This window comes from Drosophila biarmipes, chromosome X, assembly GCF_025231255.1.
Source record: "Drosophila biarmipes strain raj3 chromosome X, RU_DBia_V1.1, whole genome shotgun sequence".
Classification (NCBI taxonomy): Eukaryota; Metazoa; Arthropoda; class Insecta; order Diptera; family Drosophilidae; genus Drosophila; species Drosophila biarmipes.
The window spans coordinates 2,216,978-2,232,807 of record NC_066611.1 but is presented as its reverse complement, the minus strand read 5'-3'; the positions used below and the strand labels follow the sequence as shown (position 1 = coordinate 2,232,807).

General features: G+C 37.8%; 1 long non-coding RNA gene across 1 annotated transcript; it reads right to left on the bottom strand.

Annotated features, from left to right (window-relative positions):
* Positions 1 to 242: 242 nt before the first annotated feature.
* LOC122818668 (uncharacterized) lies at positions 243 to 1,463 on the bottom strand. Its single transcript, XR_007763947.1, has 3 exons — positions 1,245 to 1,463; positions 1,000 to 1,167; positions 243 to 950 (listed from the first exon to the last, which is right to left on the bottom strand). It is a non-coding gene; the product is annotated as an uncharacterized LOC122818668 (long non-coding RNA).
* Positions 1,464 to 15,830: the final 14,367 nt, after the last annotated feature.

The window sequence follows — 15,830 nt, the reverse complement described above, 5'->3', positions numbered from 1 at the left end:
CCTAGAGAACCGCGCCGTCACATAAACTTAAATAGTAGACAGAGTAGAACTATTGACAAACTAAACCAAAGCTCAAAGAATTTAATTTTATATTAAGTGTGAGGAATTGCAGATGTCATTTAATTCCTCTTCAGAACCCACCCAACCTTGCATAAGCTCGCTTTGCGTATGTGGCCAATGCCCTTATTAATGATGCACAGTTACTTCAGGTGTCCCAATTCGCAAACAAATTTACTTCATTTTATACTTCATTCTCAAATACGTACCAAAATCCAATTAAAGATAAGTTGCCCATGGCAGCGGCTTATGATTTTCTTAACATTAGCTTGCCCATGGCAGATGCTTATGAATCGCTTAACGTTAGCTTGCCCATGGCAGATTAACCATATAATGGGTACAAATGACTTCATTTAGGTTCTTCATTCAAAAATTTACGTTAACAATTAAGTTTTGAAAAGAAAAAGAAAAAAACTTGAATTTATAGTTATTCTATAGTTATATTACTTGGCTCAGATTGATGTTAACAGATGGTCGGCTATGCCGTACTTACAACATTAATACTTTAAATCTGTTTCCAGTGCAGGCCTGTGGACGGTGTGTGTAAACGAGGATGTGTGTATGCTGAGTGAACTACAAAATACTATTAGTTAACAGTCAATCTAAGGCCAAATATACATACTGTACCCGTATAATAAGCTTAATTTCTATAAAATTTAAATCTATTCTAACAACTACAAAAGCGATGCAACAGTCAGATCGGCTGCCGAGATCGGGGGTGAACCCTTAGCTGCGAGGCGGCAGATTCAACAGCTAGAACAAGAGTCCAGGGTGCCTGCTTATCCGCTATACGCTCGTGTTGGACGTGTCGATGGCTAACCATCAGTCCGGGGTTAGGTTACTCGCAACTGGTCAGGAGAATATGGCGAACAACACGTGTATCAATCTGGGAACTGCAAACATAATAACTAACTGGTCAAGGCTGGGTTTACTTTTATTTACCTTAAGTTTTCCTTACGTCTTACAACGGTTGGAAAGCTTGGCTCGCAACTTAAATTTGCACTGGTAGACTGTATGTGGCTCGGCTCGAGTGGTCCCGCTCCACGTGTTGGCAGCCAGAGTGGGCCAAAACGAGCACCAGGCGATTTGATCAAATAGCGCTGCGCACTCCTACTTTCGTTTATCCATTAGTACACAATTATTGAATATAATATTATTGAATACAATATTAAATTCCCTATGCTCACCTAATTAGTTTTTCAACTATAAGTTGGATGTTGCGATCGGTGCCATCTAAATTTCGCCAGCCACTTTGGGCGTTTGAAATTAGCTTTGTGGTGCTTCACTTATTAGTCGGTTTGTTTGTTGGGCGGTTATTAAGCCCGAGGTGGTGCATATATATATACACACGTGGACTTAGCACTTCTTTGCAAAATTCGATTTGATTTAAAACGCGTGTGCTTTGGTCGAAAGATCAGAAATAAGAGAACGAAAAAACGCAAATGGCGGGTGCAAGCCCTCTGACAAGCAGTGTTAGAAAACACGAAATTATCGTTTAGTATTTTCTAGGATGTGTGGTTGCCACCAACTTGCGGAACCAGTAGCGCTATTTTATAATTAAAAAAATACAAGAATCTTTTCCTAATAATTTCACACCCCTACAGTCTGAAACCCCAACTTTCTAGCCTTGGTAGTTTCTCAAGTAACAGCGTTCATTTGGACGATTTTTTTTGTGGGCGGCTTGTAGGTGCTAAAGTAGGCGTGATAGAATTTTTTAAATCAATTGATAGGTATTGACTGTAGTACTTTTATACGTATATTTCCGAGATCTCCGCATTTATACGCACATCGCTGGGCTAGGTATCCTGATCAAGAATCTGTATATTTTATGGGGCCGGAAACGCTGCCTTTTACCTGTTACATTCTTCCCAACGAATCTGGATACCCTTTTACTCTGCAAGCCAGGTAATACAATTTACCGTGGTACACGACTCTTCCAAGCTTAATTTTTGCACTTTCTACAGAATCATTGCACTTTTGAAGAGCACCCTCCCGCGCTGCAGGAAACATGTGTGATTCATAAAATCATCTAAGTAAATTGCACGGAAAACTTTTAAGTTGCGTCAAACAGCTGTAGTTCCCAAAATCTTTGGAGTCGGACAGACAACAAATGCTCGCAAGCGCAAATACAGTGCACACTCATATGTGACTGACATCTGCGTGCGTTCCGCTGTTTACACGTGCGTCGGTGTGTGTCCGTGTTGCCAACTGAAATGACAAATGACTTTTGCCTTGCGTTGGCTCTGGCTTCTTGTGGCGGTTGTTGTTGCCCCAAGTAAAGCTAAGCCAACAAGAAAGTTAAACACTGACAATGAGATTTATGAGGGAATTGGGCTCGCAGGCGTGTGGATATATTTGCCCATATACATGCGGGGGAATGTCCTGCCTGGCTGCACGTATGTTGATGTGCATTAAAGCATGACTAACTTAATTCGACTGTGCTCCAGGATATGCACACTCCGACGTGGCATCCCTCCTCCCTCCACCCACACTCGCTTTACATCTGCTAGCCTCGTTTAAGTAACGTCTAACCCCAATCAGGGCTAGCTGCCATCCTCCTTCGTCCTTCGGGCTGCACCCTGCGTCCATCCTCGATGCCGCGGGCTGCTGCCACTCCATCCACCCAGTGCCCTACATACGCATCCAACGAAAAGGCTGCATAAATATGGGCGTATGTTAAATGCAAAAGGTTTGTGTACACAAAGAAGCTATTTAAAAACGGCGCAATTTATCAAAACCCGGCATTTTTCCGTATATATTCGCTTGCAACTCAGCCAGGCCATCCACTGTCGAATTTGTTCGACGAACCTGTTCGTATGTTCAGCGTTGAGCAAGAATGTGTTCGCAGAGCTCCCTAGCGATCACAGGCCTTATAGAATATATTATACCTTTTTCAACAAAACATCGAAACAATTTCCTAAAATTCATATAAAGGCCATCAACTGAGCCTGGAGGAACCAATTCAGTCTCTCCAAGACCGCGTTGTCCTCCATCAGCCTAGAAGAATAGACCTCGACTGGGGAAGTAGCTTGGCAGAGTGGTATCATCCGATAAATGCATTAGCATGCGCCATTTTGAGACAGATCTAGAACCGAAGGGTCAAGTTGACTCAAACATGTATTTTTTAGAACTTGTGGATATATTTATGCATACGGTCCTAAATACAACCAGTCAAGCTCGTGAGCTTTTAAGTGACTGAACAAGTGATCAAATGAACAAGTAAGAATTTGAGCAATTGAACAAGTTATCAAGTGGGCAACTGAAGTGAGCAAAGTAAAGAACAAGTTCACAGGTTCGCCAAATCAGCTTTATTTACCCAACACATTTAGTTACCACTCGCTCCCTGATGCAAAAACTGTATATCTTTGCAATGACCAGATGTGCTGCTATTACACGTTTAAGCCTTACCTTTGGTACTGCGTCGGTACTTGGAGCTTCCCCTTTTCGAACTTAAGGACTGTTTATAGATCTTCTCGGCTTGTGGATTGTTCTGTCTAAGCCAAGGTAGGCCACTCTGGGCCAGCATCTAGCGCTGGCTGGCTGGGGTAAGGCTCCAGGTTGCAAGCTGTCCGCAATATTTCAGCTTAATTCGCTTAATGGGATCTTTTATGACCCTTTGTTTCTCCTTGAGGAGGACTTGAGCATGATCGAGGGTTCTTGAGTTCCTAGTTCTGTACGGGAGCCGTCAGCGGTGCATTCCTTTCCTTTCTAGCAACGGCAGTGGCAATAATGCATTCCCCTAATCCTGTTTTTCAGCATCGTTGATGCCTCTTCTTATCGGGTTCACGCAGTTATCCGTGCTCTCATGGATTGGGTGGTTCCCTTCATAAGTGGTTTTTAATCACATCCACGGATGTGCATCTCCTATCTCTTTTTCCTATAAATTCAAAAAAATAATATCCGTACTCACTGTCGTTCAGTTAACAAATTGTCCCAAAAAATTCTTTTTTGGTTTTGCATTTTTAAAATTTGCAAAAGAACGCCAACTTAGCTGATTTAAGAAAGTTAAGGATTTGGCTGAGATTTTCAAATGAAAGGTTTATTAAAAGATCGGATAGTTTTATATTTGAGTTACCAGGTCTAGTGTTTAAAGTGCAGTCGTTGAGGATGTGTGAGATCGATATGGCGTCTGTTGACCAAAATCGGCATTGGATGTTTGCTGGCTGGAAGAATCGGTACTCCTGCGCCAGTTTTGTGTGTCCTAGTCGAAGCCTGATTATATTGGTTATTTCCTTCCTTGGAAAATGTCTATAAGATACTTTTTTTTTATTGGTTTGAGTTTGTGAGGAGCTCGGATAGGGATATCGAAATGTTGCAAGTATTAATGCCTTGGTTGATGGTAGACTTTCTGTCTTTTTATACCCTTGCAGAAGATATAATGATTTCAGTCAGAAGTTTGCAGCGCAGTGAAGGAGATGTTTCCGACCCCATAAAGTATATATATTCTTGATCAGCGTCACTAAGTTCTGAATTTCGAATTCAATTTTATCAAAATCGGACGACTATTTCATATAGCTATCATAGGAACGATCGGAAAATTGGTGGTAAAATAATATGAAACAAACTATAGCTTTGGGGCTTTTTGACATATTATCTTATAATATGTATTGGGAATATACATTTTTATATTTTTAGGAATTTCGAATTCAATTTAATAAATTCGGACTACTCTAACATATAAATGTCAAACAAATGGTCTAAAAATAAGAATGAAATAATTTTTTTTAATATCAGCAACAATCCTTAAAAATTTCACATGGTGTTACTAAAGTTGATTTTTTCTTATAACTGCAGGGGTGTACAAACTTTGCCTTGCCGAAGTTACCTTCCTTTCTTGTTTGGAGATCCGTTGTATGATTTGGCGTAATCTATCATGGAGATACATAGGCTTTTTACGATATCGATTAGGGAATATGGGCGGCTATTGTATTTTCCGTAGGATAAGCATTTTATTATGTTTCGAGATTTGTCTATGAATTTTTGTACTTTCCTAACGTCGGGCATAACTGTATATCTGTGGCCAAAATATAGCCCTTAAAAGACAGTTCCTTAACCGTTTTGATGGTCGCTTCTTTTGTTTACACCTGTATACCAAAATAAATTTTTGAAAAAACGAATCTTAGAGTATGCGAATTGGTTTCAAAGTTTATAACTCATATGCACTGCTGCCCTTGAACAAATATATATTTTTCATATGGGTGGCCTTGATTTTTTATTTATTTTGTTAATTTTAAGGCAAACTTAGAGGGCGATTCGCACGGGCTATACCTCAACAAACAATTTTGTTAATTTTGATTACATTTTTTTACGGACTTTAATCTACCATGTAAAACGCTGAGAAACAGTGTTCATTTTTTGGACCACCCTAGTGAACATAAATGCTTTATAGACACCGCTTATGACATAAAATCGAATTTAAAGAATTAAACCGATTTCATGAATAAAACTTAATTTTTAAATATGTATATCAGCTATCGGTGTTATTATCCCATTTAAAAGCTATGAATCTGTTAACAAAAGCATCCTTAAGATACCTTGTCAGCAAGATGGATGCACACAAGTTTTTACAATGTTTCTTAGTTTTCGGCGGCACCTAATAAGATTATATACGTAGCCCATTCGAAATCGAAGAAATTCAAGTGAAGTATTGTTATCCACTACATACAATTAAGCCGTTGAAGAAATCGAAGAAAATGATGAGGATCAATTAAAGACTATTTAAAACAAAAATCGCTTAAATTTACTCTAATGTTATTTGAATTAATTTTATGCCGAGGAAACATTTGGCGCAAGAAAACAAACAAAACAATATTGTAATACTACTAAACTCTGTGTCTGCAGCTATTAAAAAGCAAGTAAATCTGGAAACAGTGGATATAATTAGTCCGATTCTTGGTTACTGCAAGGCAGAACACACATTTATTATATAATTAATCGATTCAAATTTATATAGGCAATCAAAAAAATTGCAATTGATAATAAAACAACACAAGTAGTATTGAAAGGAAACCCCACCTTGGGTACGAGTCAAATTACTTCTTTATAATGCCTTTGGCTTTTACCGTAAAATTTTTTTTTTGTGGTATTAAATATTTTTGAGCTAACAATAACCAACATACAAAAAAACTAAAAAAGTAATGATATCAAATTTGGGATTTGGAGAAATCTTTAAATCTTGACCAAAGCAATTTGATCCAGACATTGTGCCATTTGTTTTATACTAAGATGACTTTCACATTAACAATGCGTCAGGAAGCCATACATTCTCCATATATGGCTGCTACATAAATTTTCCCTTAATGCCAAAATATTTATTTTCTAAAGTAAAGAGAAGTTTAAAAAGTGTTGAAATGAAAATTCATTTTACCATTTAGAGAGGATTAATATAAGAACTAAAAACGGCGGCAACTTAGCTGTTTACAGCTATGGCAGTCGGAAATATATCAAAATATCAATATATCGATATGTTTTATCTTAAAAAATATCATACTGATCTTTTTGTGCAAAAATAGTCGATATTGCTATTTTTCAGTTTATATTTCCGATATTTTATGTTTGGTCACTCTTAAGCCATAAAGTTGTGAAAATGAGTTGGGCAAAAGAGTTTTACACGGAGGTTAAAGCTACTTCAGTAAAATTCTCATTGTTCCTGAAAGTGATTAAAACAAGCGGAAACACCACAAATTGAATATCCCATCTCAAAAATAAGCTCGAAGCTGCTTTCTTGAAATGTTCAAAGGTACTTACCTTTCCAATATGCAATATGCCTGAATTTACAAATTTACAAATATCAATAATACTCGATATATCGATTTTTTGTTATATTTCTTAATATCATCGAGTGATATTTTCTACACAGCGAATATCATCAATACGGTATTTTTCAAAATCCAACAACCCAATATACGAGTATAAACTGTCTCACATCATTAAAACTTGACCATTAATCCTCGCAAAAGTCGATATCAGAACTTTTGCACGTTGATGGTGGATGATTGCTACGACCGCTTACCTCGTTAAGAGGTGTTTTTGCTTGATTGGAGATAGAGCTCCACACGGTAATGAAGAATGGGAATTGTTATTAACTTTTCTTGATGTAATAAAGTTCTTACTTAAGTCAAATTATAAGAAACTGGAACTAGAATCACTACGAAAGTTAGTGCAAAAACTATTTACGTTAAATTATTCAAATTAACGCCTGAACACCACTTTATGATCCATTATGCGACAACTATTGAAAAGTATGGATCTTTAAAATATTTGTGGTGGATGAGGTTTGAGGCGAAGCACAAGGATTTCAAGATTTATTTTCACAATGTAAATTGAAGAATTAATCCTCCCCATACTTTACCCACTAAATGTAAAATTTAGTTTGCAAAGTTTCTGACGGACCATCTTACATCAAATGTGCAAAGTATTTTAAATAATAATCTTGCATTAGAAACAAATGAAAACCATAGGAGTGTAAATAGCATTAAATTGTATAACCAATTAGAATATAAGGGCACTACTTACAACATAAATTTTTATTTAGGTTTAAGTAAGAATAACTTTATGTTTTTTTAAATTAAGGAATTCGTAATTCCCAAAACGAATTTAAGTGAAGTTTATTTATGTTTATTGTGAAAAAATTGAGGTAGAATACAACTAACATTTAAGATCTTTCAATGAAAAAAATACATTTATAATTTGTTCTACTTTGTGTCGCCCCTCCATGTATACAGACTTAATAATGACTTTAAAGCCGTAAGGCTAAATTATATATAAATTTAAATAATTTGGTAATTTAAATAATTTGGCATTTTACTCTACAAGTAACGGGTATAAATAGCTCATTTGCCTAAAAAAGTAAAAGGTATTTGATTTTCCTTTGAAGCCTAGTTTTCCTTATATTATTATATTATTCTATACCATTCAAAAGAACTTTATATGTATACCTAGATAAAAATAGATAAACAGCTTCGCATCGTTGCTTACTGGGCATCTGATAGTCGAGACACTCGACTATAGCGTTTTCCTTGAGCTTGTTTGACAACAAAATAAAACCGTGAAAAACATCCAGCAGTATGTTAACTTTTCCTTGTTCTATGCTGTTTTTATCCTTTTATTTCTGACTTGCTGCGAAGAAAGCCTCACTCCAGCTTCTCCTCTCATAGTACTACACATTGTGTGGCATTCATCATTTGTTCAATCATATTTCCAGCAACCCCAGAGGCGCCCGGATAATCGACTTCATTTAACTGAAAAACAGTGAGCCACAGCTGAGTTTGGTGGGCGGTCTCCCGCAGGACTGGCTCCTGCTGAATGGCATTACGATGTAATATTGCATTAGATGATAGATTTATTCCCAGCACAATTTTAACTGCCACTTCTGCTGTTTGCCGTTATTTCCGATTCCCCACGCATACCCTTTCTCCTGCTCCCAATACATGGGCTTCCTTACCGACTTCCTTCTTTGGCAGTTTACAACGTCCGCTCAGTTTTTGGCCCAATGGCCGATTATGTCCTTTGGGTGCCTTTTGCCATTATTCCCCAAGCCACCACGCTTGTCCTGCCCTCTCCTCGGGACTCTTCCTCGTTTGGCTAACGCTGCCCGCATCGCCAGTTGCTTATTTCGCTTTTTCTCCTTTTTAATGCTTTTTCCTTCTACCATTTTATCTACTGGCCAAATCTGTATGCAGAAAATATTTTGTCCATCACCGACAACGTCTCGCCTTTTTTCCCCGCTGGAAAAACTTTCGGAGTGAAAATGATAAACATCTTTGTGAAAATTCTGTGATTTTTCCCTTATTTCTTCCCAGTGATTTTGATACCCTTTCGACGGGTATTGCAGCTGATAAGTCTAGTGATGCCTTGGAACATCAGATAAGAGTTCGATAAATAATATTTTTTGTTTCCTTTAGTTGGTGGCGAATGCATATTAAAAGAAAAGAAACCATTTGTATTTATTTATTAAGCGAAATAAATGAAGGGCGCTTTCACAGGGCGCAAAAAAAGGCGCCCTTTGAAATACTTTCAGACCACTCGATTTTAAATAAACGTAAAGTATATTTTAGGCGCAGAGCTCCCAGCCAGAGTCTTTTCGAACAGCAGTTTTTTATTTTCGGTGGGTTTTACAAAACATAGCTATTTCGCTCGGCTTGTCCATTCTGCGGCTTGTTCTTCTTCTTGCGCCACACTTCCGCTTCCCCTCCATTTTTTCATCTGCTTTTTGGTCGCTTCATCAATGTTTTGGTGTGAAATGTAACAGCCACTTATTGTGATTGTGTGGGTCTTGTGCTGTGGGCTTGTGTGTGCGGAGAATAAGAGATGGAACGTCAAGCGTATCAGATGGTAGATTCCCCATCCAGAAATCCCCACCAGAAAACCCATCTCCACCCACATGATGATGATTCTGTTGGGTTGTAATTTTTGGTGTCCTTTTCTTCGATTGCAACATCATTTACACGCTCTGCCGTATTTATCAATCAAATTGAAATCTGTTTGTTGTTACCAACCAACCGACCAACGATCCCCTCCCGCGCCCTTAAAATAATTGAAAAAACGAGGCAAAAGCTGATGAAGCTGAAGGCAGGGGTAGAATTTATATAAAGAGGAACATATGTGATTCTCTGGCCAGCTGAATGAAAAACGGAAATGGAATTGCTGGGAGTGATTGACATTTTTTAGGCCACTATTCGGGGTTCTTCGTCACTGCCAACTATGAAACGAAGTCCTGAAGAAGTTACCTCGGACATTCACCTATAATAATATTGGTTGCTACTGTCAGTAATATTTATGTATTCAAAATATACGAAAATGTTGCCGTTATATGTATTTTAAGCCGGCCTATTCAGATAACAATTAAAATTATTATTAGCTGTACGAATTTCGGCATTCTTTTTGCCATGTCCGTAGCTTACAATTTAAACATATTTTAGTGATTAGCCTTAAAAATGTATTTACATTATCTGCAAGAGCTACAGACTTCTTTTTGCCTAATTGCCAATATACAATTTGAACATTTTAAGAGGGGAGCATTCATCAGAAGAAAATACCAAAACTATGCTGATCTTGATCCCCAATAAGGGCAAGCCATAATTACGAAGTGAAAAAGCAAAATTGGTTCAAATGAATAGTGCTTTGGTGGTAATGTAGATTCGATCGCGCTTTTGTGGTGTACTTTTTATGCATGCTTTGTTTTGTTTGCATTCCGATTCTGGCTTATGTGGGCCCAGCCCGGAGCCCCTCGGCCACGACCGCAGACTGGAGTGCTCTTTGCGTGGGGGTGGGCAGCAGGGCGGTGTGTGCTTTCATTTGATTTTCCAAGCTGGCGCTTTCAGTTTTCATTTCTTTGTCAAACACGTTACGCAAATATTGTTCCAGTTCCCACGGCGACGGGCGTGCAAACATCTGGCGCTTTTACCGTTACCTGACCGGTGGAACGCACGGGATGGGAACCGGGGAACAGGGAACGGGAACGGAAGTGGGCGGGTGTACGTAGCGTACAACTGCGGACTGCGCCTACGCCACCTGTTTACACAAAGTCCACGCTCGGATCTAAATATTCGGACTCCCTTCCTCTTCCATCGCCCGAAATTAAAATAATTTGGGTTTGGACAACTGTCCTGAAAACAACGAATGTTCTTAGGAGTCGTTGTCCTGGTGGCGTTTTTAATACAGTTTTCTCCCGGTTTGAGCGCTAAAATCGGGAAAATTTTAATCGTTTTCTTTCATTGGCTTTTCGGAAACGACGAAATAAAAATCGCACATCGCCAATTTACTAAGCAAGTTTCTAATCATAGTAGGTACAGTAAGCTTCGGTTATCAAGGTACAAATGCTATAAAAAGCCCTGTCCTACTGTAAATGGAATCAAACGCTTTTATTCAACTTCGGTTCGTATTAATGCTGATAATGAGTACCATTTTCAAGTTATAACTTTAAGTTCGATGGTGGTTTACATTTGAGTAAAAATCTGCGAAGCGTGCCACCTCTGTAGGGGTGGAACAGGGGCCTGTTCCGAAGGTTTGATTTCATCGAACTTTTTTTCTTTTCTAGTTCACAACGACTAAATAAAATATTCATTTGAACGGTTTAGTTGCTTGTCAGAATATTGAATTTTTGGCACTTTTTCGAAAACGTTGCACTCAGTCATTATTCTATATCTGTGGAACGGTGGGAGATATCTTTATTGTGTTTTCACTAATCAACCAATACTTATTATGGCATTTACAATTTTCTTTTTAATTTTTAAATTGATTTAACGGCCACAAGCCCACCAACAGTTTGGTGGCCACAGTTGTCATGCTAGAAATAAACTTTTAACTTAAATGTATTTGCCTCGTCAATACCTATCGACTGAACTAAAAAATATTTTGCCTACCCACTCTAACGCCCACAATCGGCTAAAACGCTTATATCTGCCTGACGCCTACATAGCATATGTGTACTGAAGTAGCGAGTAGGTGGCGCTTTACAGCATTGCTTTACTGCTTATATACCTCCATTTTCCTTTTGCTCCCTTAAGCTGAGTAATGGGTATCTCATAGTAAAGGCGACTACAGCGTTCTTCTTTATTTATTATATGCATTTATGTTTTTGTTTTTTAATGCACATTACAATATTTGCTAACAATAATGGTTTCCTTATTTTTGATACACCGGACAGCTAATAGAAAAAATATAATAAATTACTACGTGTAACACAAACTTTAATAGCAAATAATACATATTGTATAGCAAAATAAAATTAAACAAAATATTTTACACTTTTTTTGGAAACAAATGTTCATAATTTTAGAATGAAGAAGTTTACTACTAAGAACTTGTTTCTCAAGGCCAAAAATGTAATACTCGTTTATAAAATGCAAGCTAAATCTTAAAATGAGTGCAGCTCGTTTTCATTATGAGAAACAATGTTCTAGAAAGAGCACAAATGTACACAATTTGAGAACATATTTTTTTTTTTAATTTTAGCTGAAAGAGTTTTGATCGTGCTGAATTTGTAGGTACAAAAATTCTCAATTTGAGTGCAAATTACTTAAATAATTTTCTCTGTGTAGCTTACAACCCGAGAAACACTAGTTCAAGTTTGCTTCGTAAAATTGAACCATGTGGAGCTTCTGGCTGGCCTAAGGCTTTAATTTATTTTGCAGTTCCATAATCCACCTAAGGATTTCCGATTCGATGCACTCGACTTGGGCGAATCATAGGGATGTCTCATTTTTGGAGTCAAAGCTGGGCAGATGTCCTCGACATGCACTTAATGCGCGACCAGTCCTGACCCGCTGGACTCTTCCGCTTCTTCTGCTGTCTGTCTCTTCTCCCACAGCGTGGTTTTTCGGCACGTTCCTCGTTCCTCTCCTTTCCACTCGTTTCCGGAGTGCGCGAAATGCGCAATGGCATTCTGTTCGCGCTTCATTCCCATTTCCCCGTTCCCCGACCTGCGTTCCTTTCCCATAAATTATTCCAACGCTCCAAATTAAGCGAACGTCATCGCCTTTTGATGGGCTCCTCGTTTTTTGTACCACGCACTCACAGATGCTAAGGGTATATGGATTTTGCGAAGTAGAGCTGAACATCAGATCCCTTTTACGGCTTGATGTGATTATAAAATCTGCATGCCAATATGAACATTCTAGCTCTTATAGTTTCCGAGATCTCAGCGTTCATACGGACGGACGGACAGACGGACATGGCTAGATCGACTCGGCTAGTGATCCTGATCAAGAATGTTACAAACTCTTACACACTTTTCAACGAATCTAGTATACTCTACGAGTAACGGTTATAATTAACGAATTTATTTATTGTATTGAATCATGAACCTTATCATGAACAAATTTTAGGTGTCAATTTGGTAGAATATCTGGTATCTATCTATGATAGTTTTTTCTTCGTTTTGATTATTTTCAGTTGAATAATTAGGGTACCAATCAGTTTAACATTAAACTCCTTAAAAATTACTCAAAATAGGTAAAATATTTAAGGAAAAACGTCTTCGTTTCCACTGTGGTCTTATGTCCAGAAATTTGCGACCTTTGAAATATGATTTCAAACTCAATAAAATGCCTTCGAAATGAAAACGTTCCCATAAAATGGTTCATTTTCTTTTAATTGTTAATAGTGTAACAATAACTACAAATATACTACTTAACACGATTTTTAGATAATTTTTAGATTTTTAGACCGATAATACTAAAATGGTACAGCATTGCATAACCAAAGTTTATTGATATAGGAATTGAACAGTTGAAGCCCTTTTTTACGTTATGTTTTATTCAAACAACTATTTTATCTCTCCGGTCACAACACACATATTTTTAAGGTTTTGTAAATAACTTAAGTGGGATTTTGTTTTGATTATCAATATTCATCTACATGCTGGCAATTGTTCACAACGGACCATTCATTAAAAACTTATAAGCAAAGAAAGTTTTGGGAGCAGTCACTTTCCTGCTTGCATATTTCCCCCTTCACTTTGTTCATCATATAACGTGTTCTAGTATATATTATATACAGAGCCATTTTTCAAAGAGTTAATACAAATTCTACGTAGATCGCTTTTACTCATTTTTATTGATTTTACAGCTAGACTTTAATAAAATGGAATTGGAATGAGAGTGCACCAAATGGTACATTAGCTCCGATTGGAGAAATTGTTGACATTTAATGCTTATTCCAAAAAAAAAGTGTGGCTCCAGACATATGTATATAAGACTGGGCGTAGCAAAAATGCATGTGAAATTTCAGCTTGTGGTTATTTAATGCTCCTAACTTGTTAATAAATCGTCCGCTTTGAACCATTTTTGGCATTTGTATTGACAAAAAAATCCCTATTAAATTCTTATTAAAGGTCTTCAGGGTCTTATGCGCCCTCAGATCATGGCTGACTTAAATCTTTGAATCAGAACACTTGAAATGTTTGTGAAAAGTCTTAGCTCTTCTTGTTTCCAAGATCACATAGACAGGCCAACAGAAGGACAATCGAAAATGGCTGAATCAACCTTGACTTTTATAGTCTATTAAAATGTAACCAAAATTTTATTCTTCATTGTGAAAGCAATTAGACTGGAATCCGTTTCAAATGAAAATATTGTTAAGCATCATGTTTCTCTCGAAATACCTACTAAGTTGTAGTTGTATTACCACTTTCTGAATCGTTTTTTATCCAATTTTGTGACTTGCTTATAGTAAGTTCTAAATATTTTCAAACTTAGTATTTTTGTCATATTTTACATATTTATTGTTATGCATATGAATTTTATGCAAAAAAATGTAAATGTTCCATTCAGTATACTCGTTGATCGTAGACTAAAGGGTATACTGTATTCGGGGAAAAGTATACAACAGTAGAAGGAAGCGCCTATTACCCCATAAATTATACAAGTCTTAATCTACATCACTAGCAGAGTCGATCTTGCCATGTCCGTGTGAACGATGTGATATCGGAAAAATAAAAGCTGGAGGTTTTAGATGTAGATTAACTATCTTCTTAGCAGCGCAAGTTTCTCATGCGAACATGCCTTGTTCACTCTGACGCCCACACGCCGCTCGAAACTGAGCCTCCTACAGTTTAAGTGCTAGAAAACAAATTAAAACTACAACTTTAAAATGTTGCTACGCAAACTAACACGCTTAAATCGTTCTATATAGCATTGCTGCTTATACATATCCATCTCCGTTTCGAGTCCTCTAAGCGAGTAACGGGTATCTGATAGTCGAGACCCTTGACTATAGCGTTCTTCCTTGTTTTCAACTCTGTTTTAGGTGAAACAAACGTTGGTGTTGTCAAAAATGATCAAGATAAAGAAAATTTTGCATACTACTCTTCAACAAATACAATATACCCTTTAAAGCCAGAAGTAACAGGTGTCCCTGTCCGGCTTTCTGTACGTGTAAGCTCTGGCACCTCGGGACCATGGTCCTCCAATAAGCAGTGCCCGCGCTGTGCCTCACCAACAGAATTTATGTTACAATGCTCAACAAAGCAACGGGTATCTGATAGTCGAAACACTCGACCGCAACATTCCTTCTTGATTTTTTTCATTTTATGTGCATTTTTGTCCGACCCCTGGAAATTCAACAATTTGATTTCAACCACTTCTGCCCACCGTGTTGTCCACTGATTTTACATGCCGTGAATAAATAATGAATGACCATGATGTGGTAAATTGAATATGGCGTGAAATTAGCTTAAGTAAATGGAATTAAGTGGATTTTACGGACGACTGAGTGTCGCGTCTCGCCATCCAGAAAACAAAGAGAAAAATGCACAGAAAAAGAGGAGTCTGTTGAATAGACAGTAGAGACAGTGATTTAGTGGCCTATAAACGGCAACTTCCCTGACCTAAAGCCCCGACGAAATTTAAAAAGGGAAACCTCCGATGGAATTCGTAAAAGTTTTCGGCATGAGTATATCGTGTCAGTTGTCGTGTCACGTCAGGACCTCCTGAAACATTTTATGGCCGCTCCGGAAGCAAGCAAGGGGGTATCTTAAAATCCGCTCAGGCAAATCGCATCGTATTAACCTTCAACGTTTTCATTTTGAACATTTTCAGTGACAGGAATTCAATTCCCACCCCCACGAACACGAGCTCCCCGCGCCACTTGATCCCCATTTGATTTGTCAAATGCCCCAGACATCAGAGACGTTGATATGCCAGCACAAAAAGCACACACAAGTTAAAGCGAAGCAAAAAAGGGTTCCCACAACGGCCTCACGAGCAACGACACTTGTAGCAGACGGATAGGATCCCTGTATTCTGAAAAGAACTCTAGATACCCTGACCGTC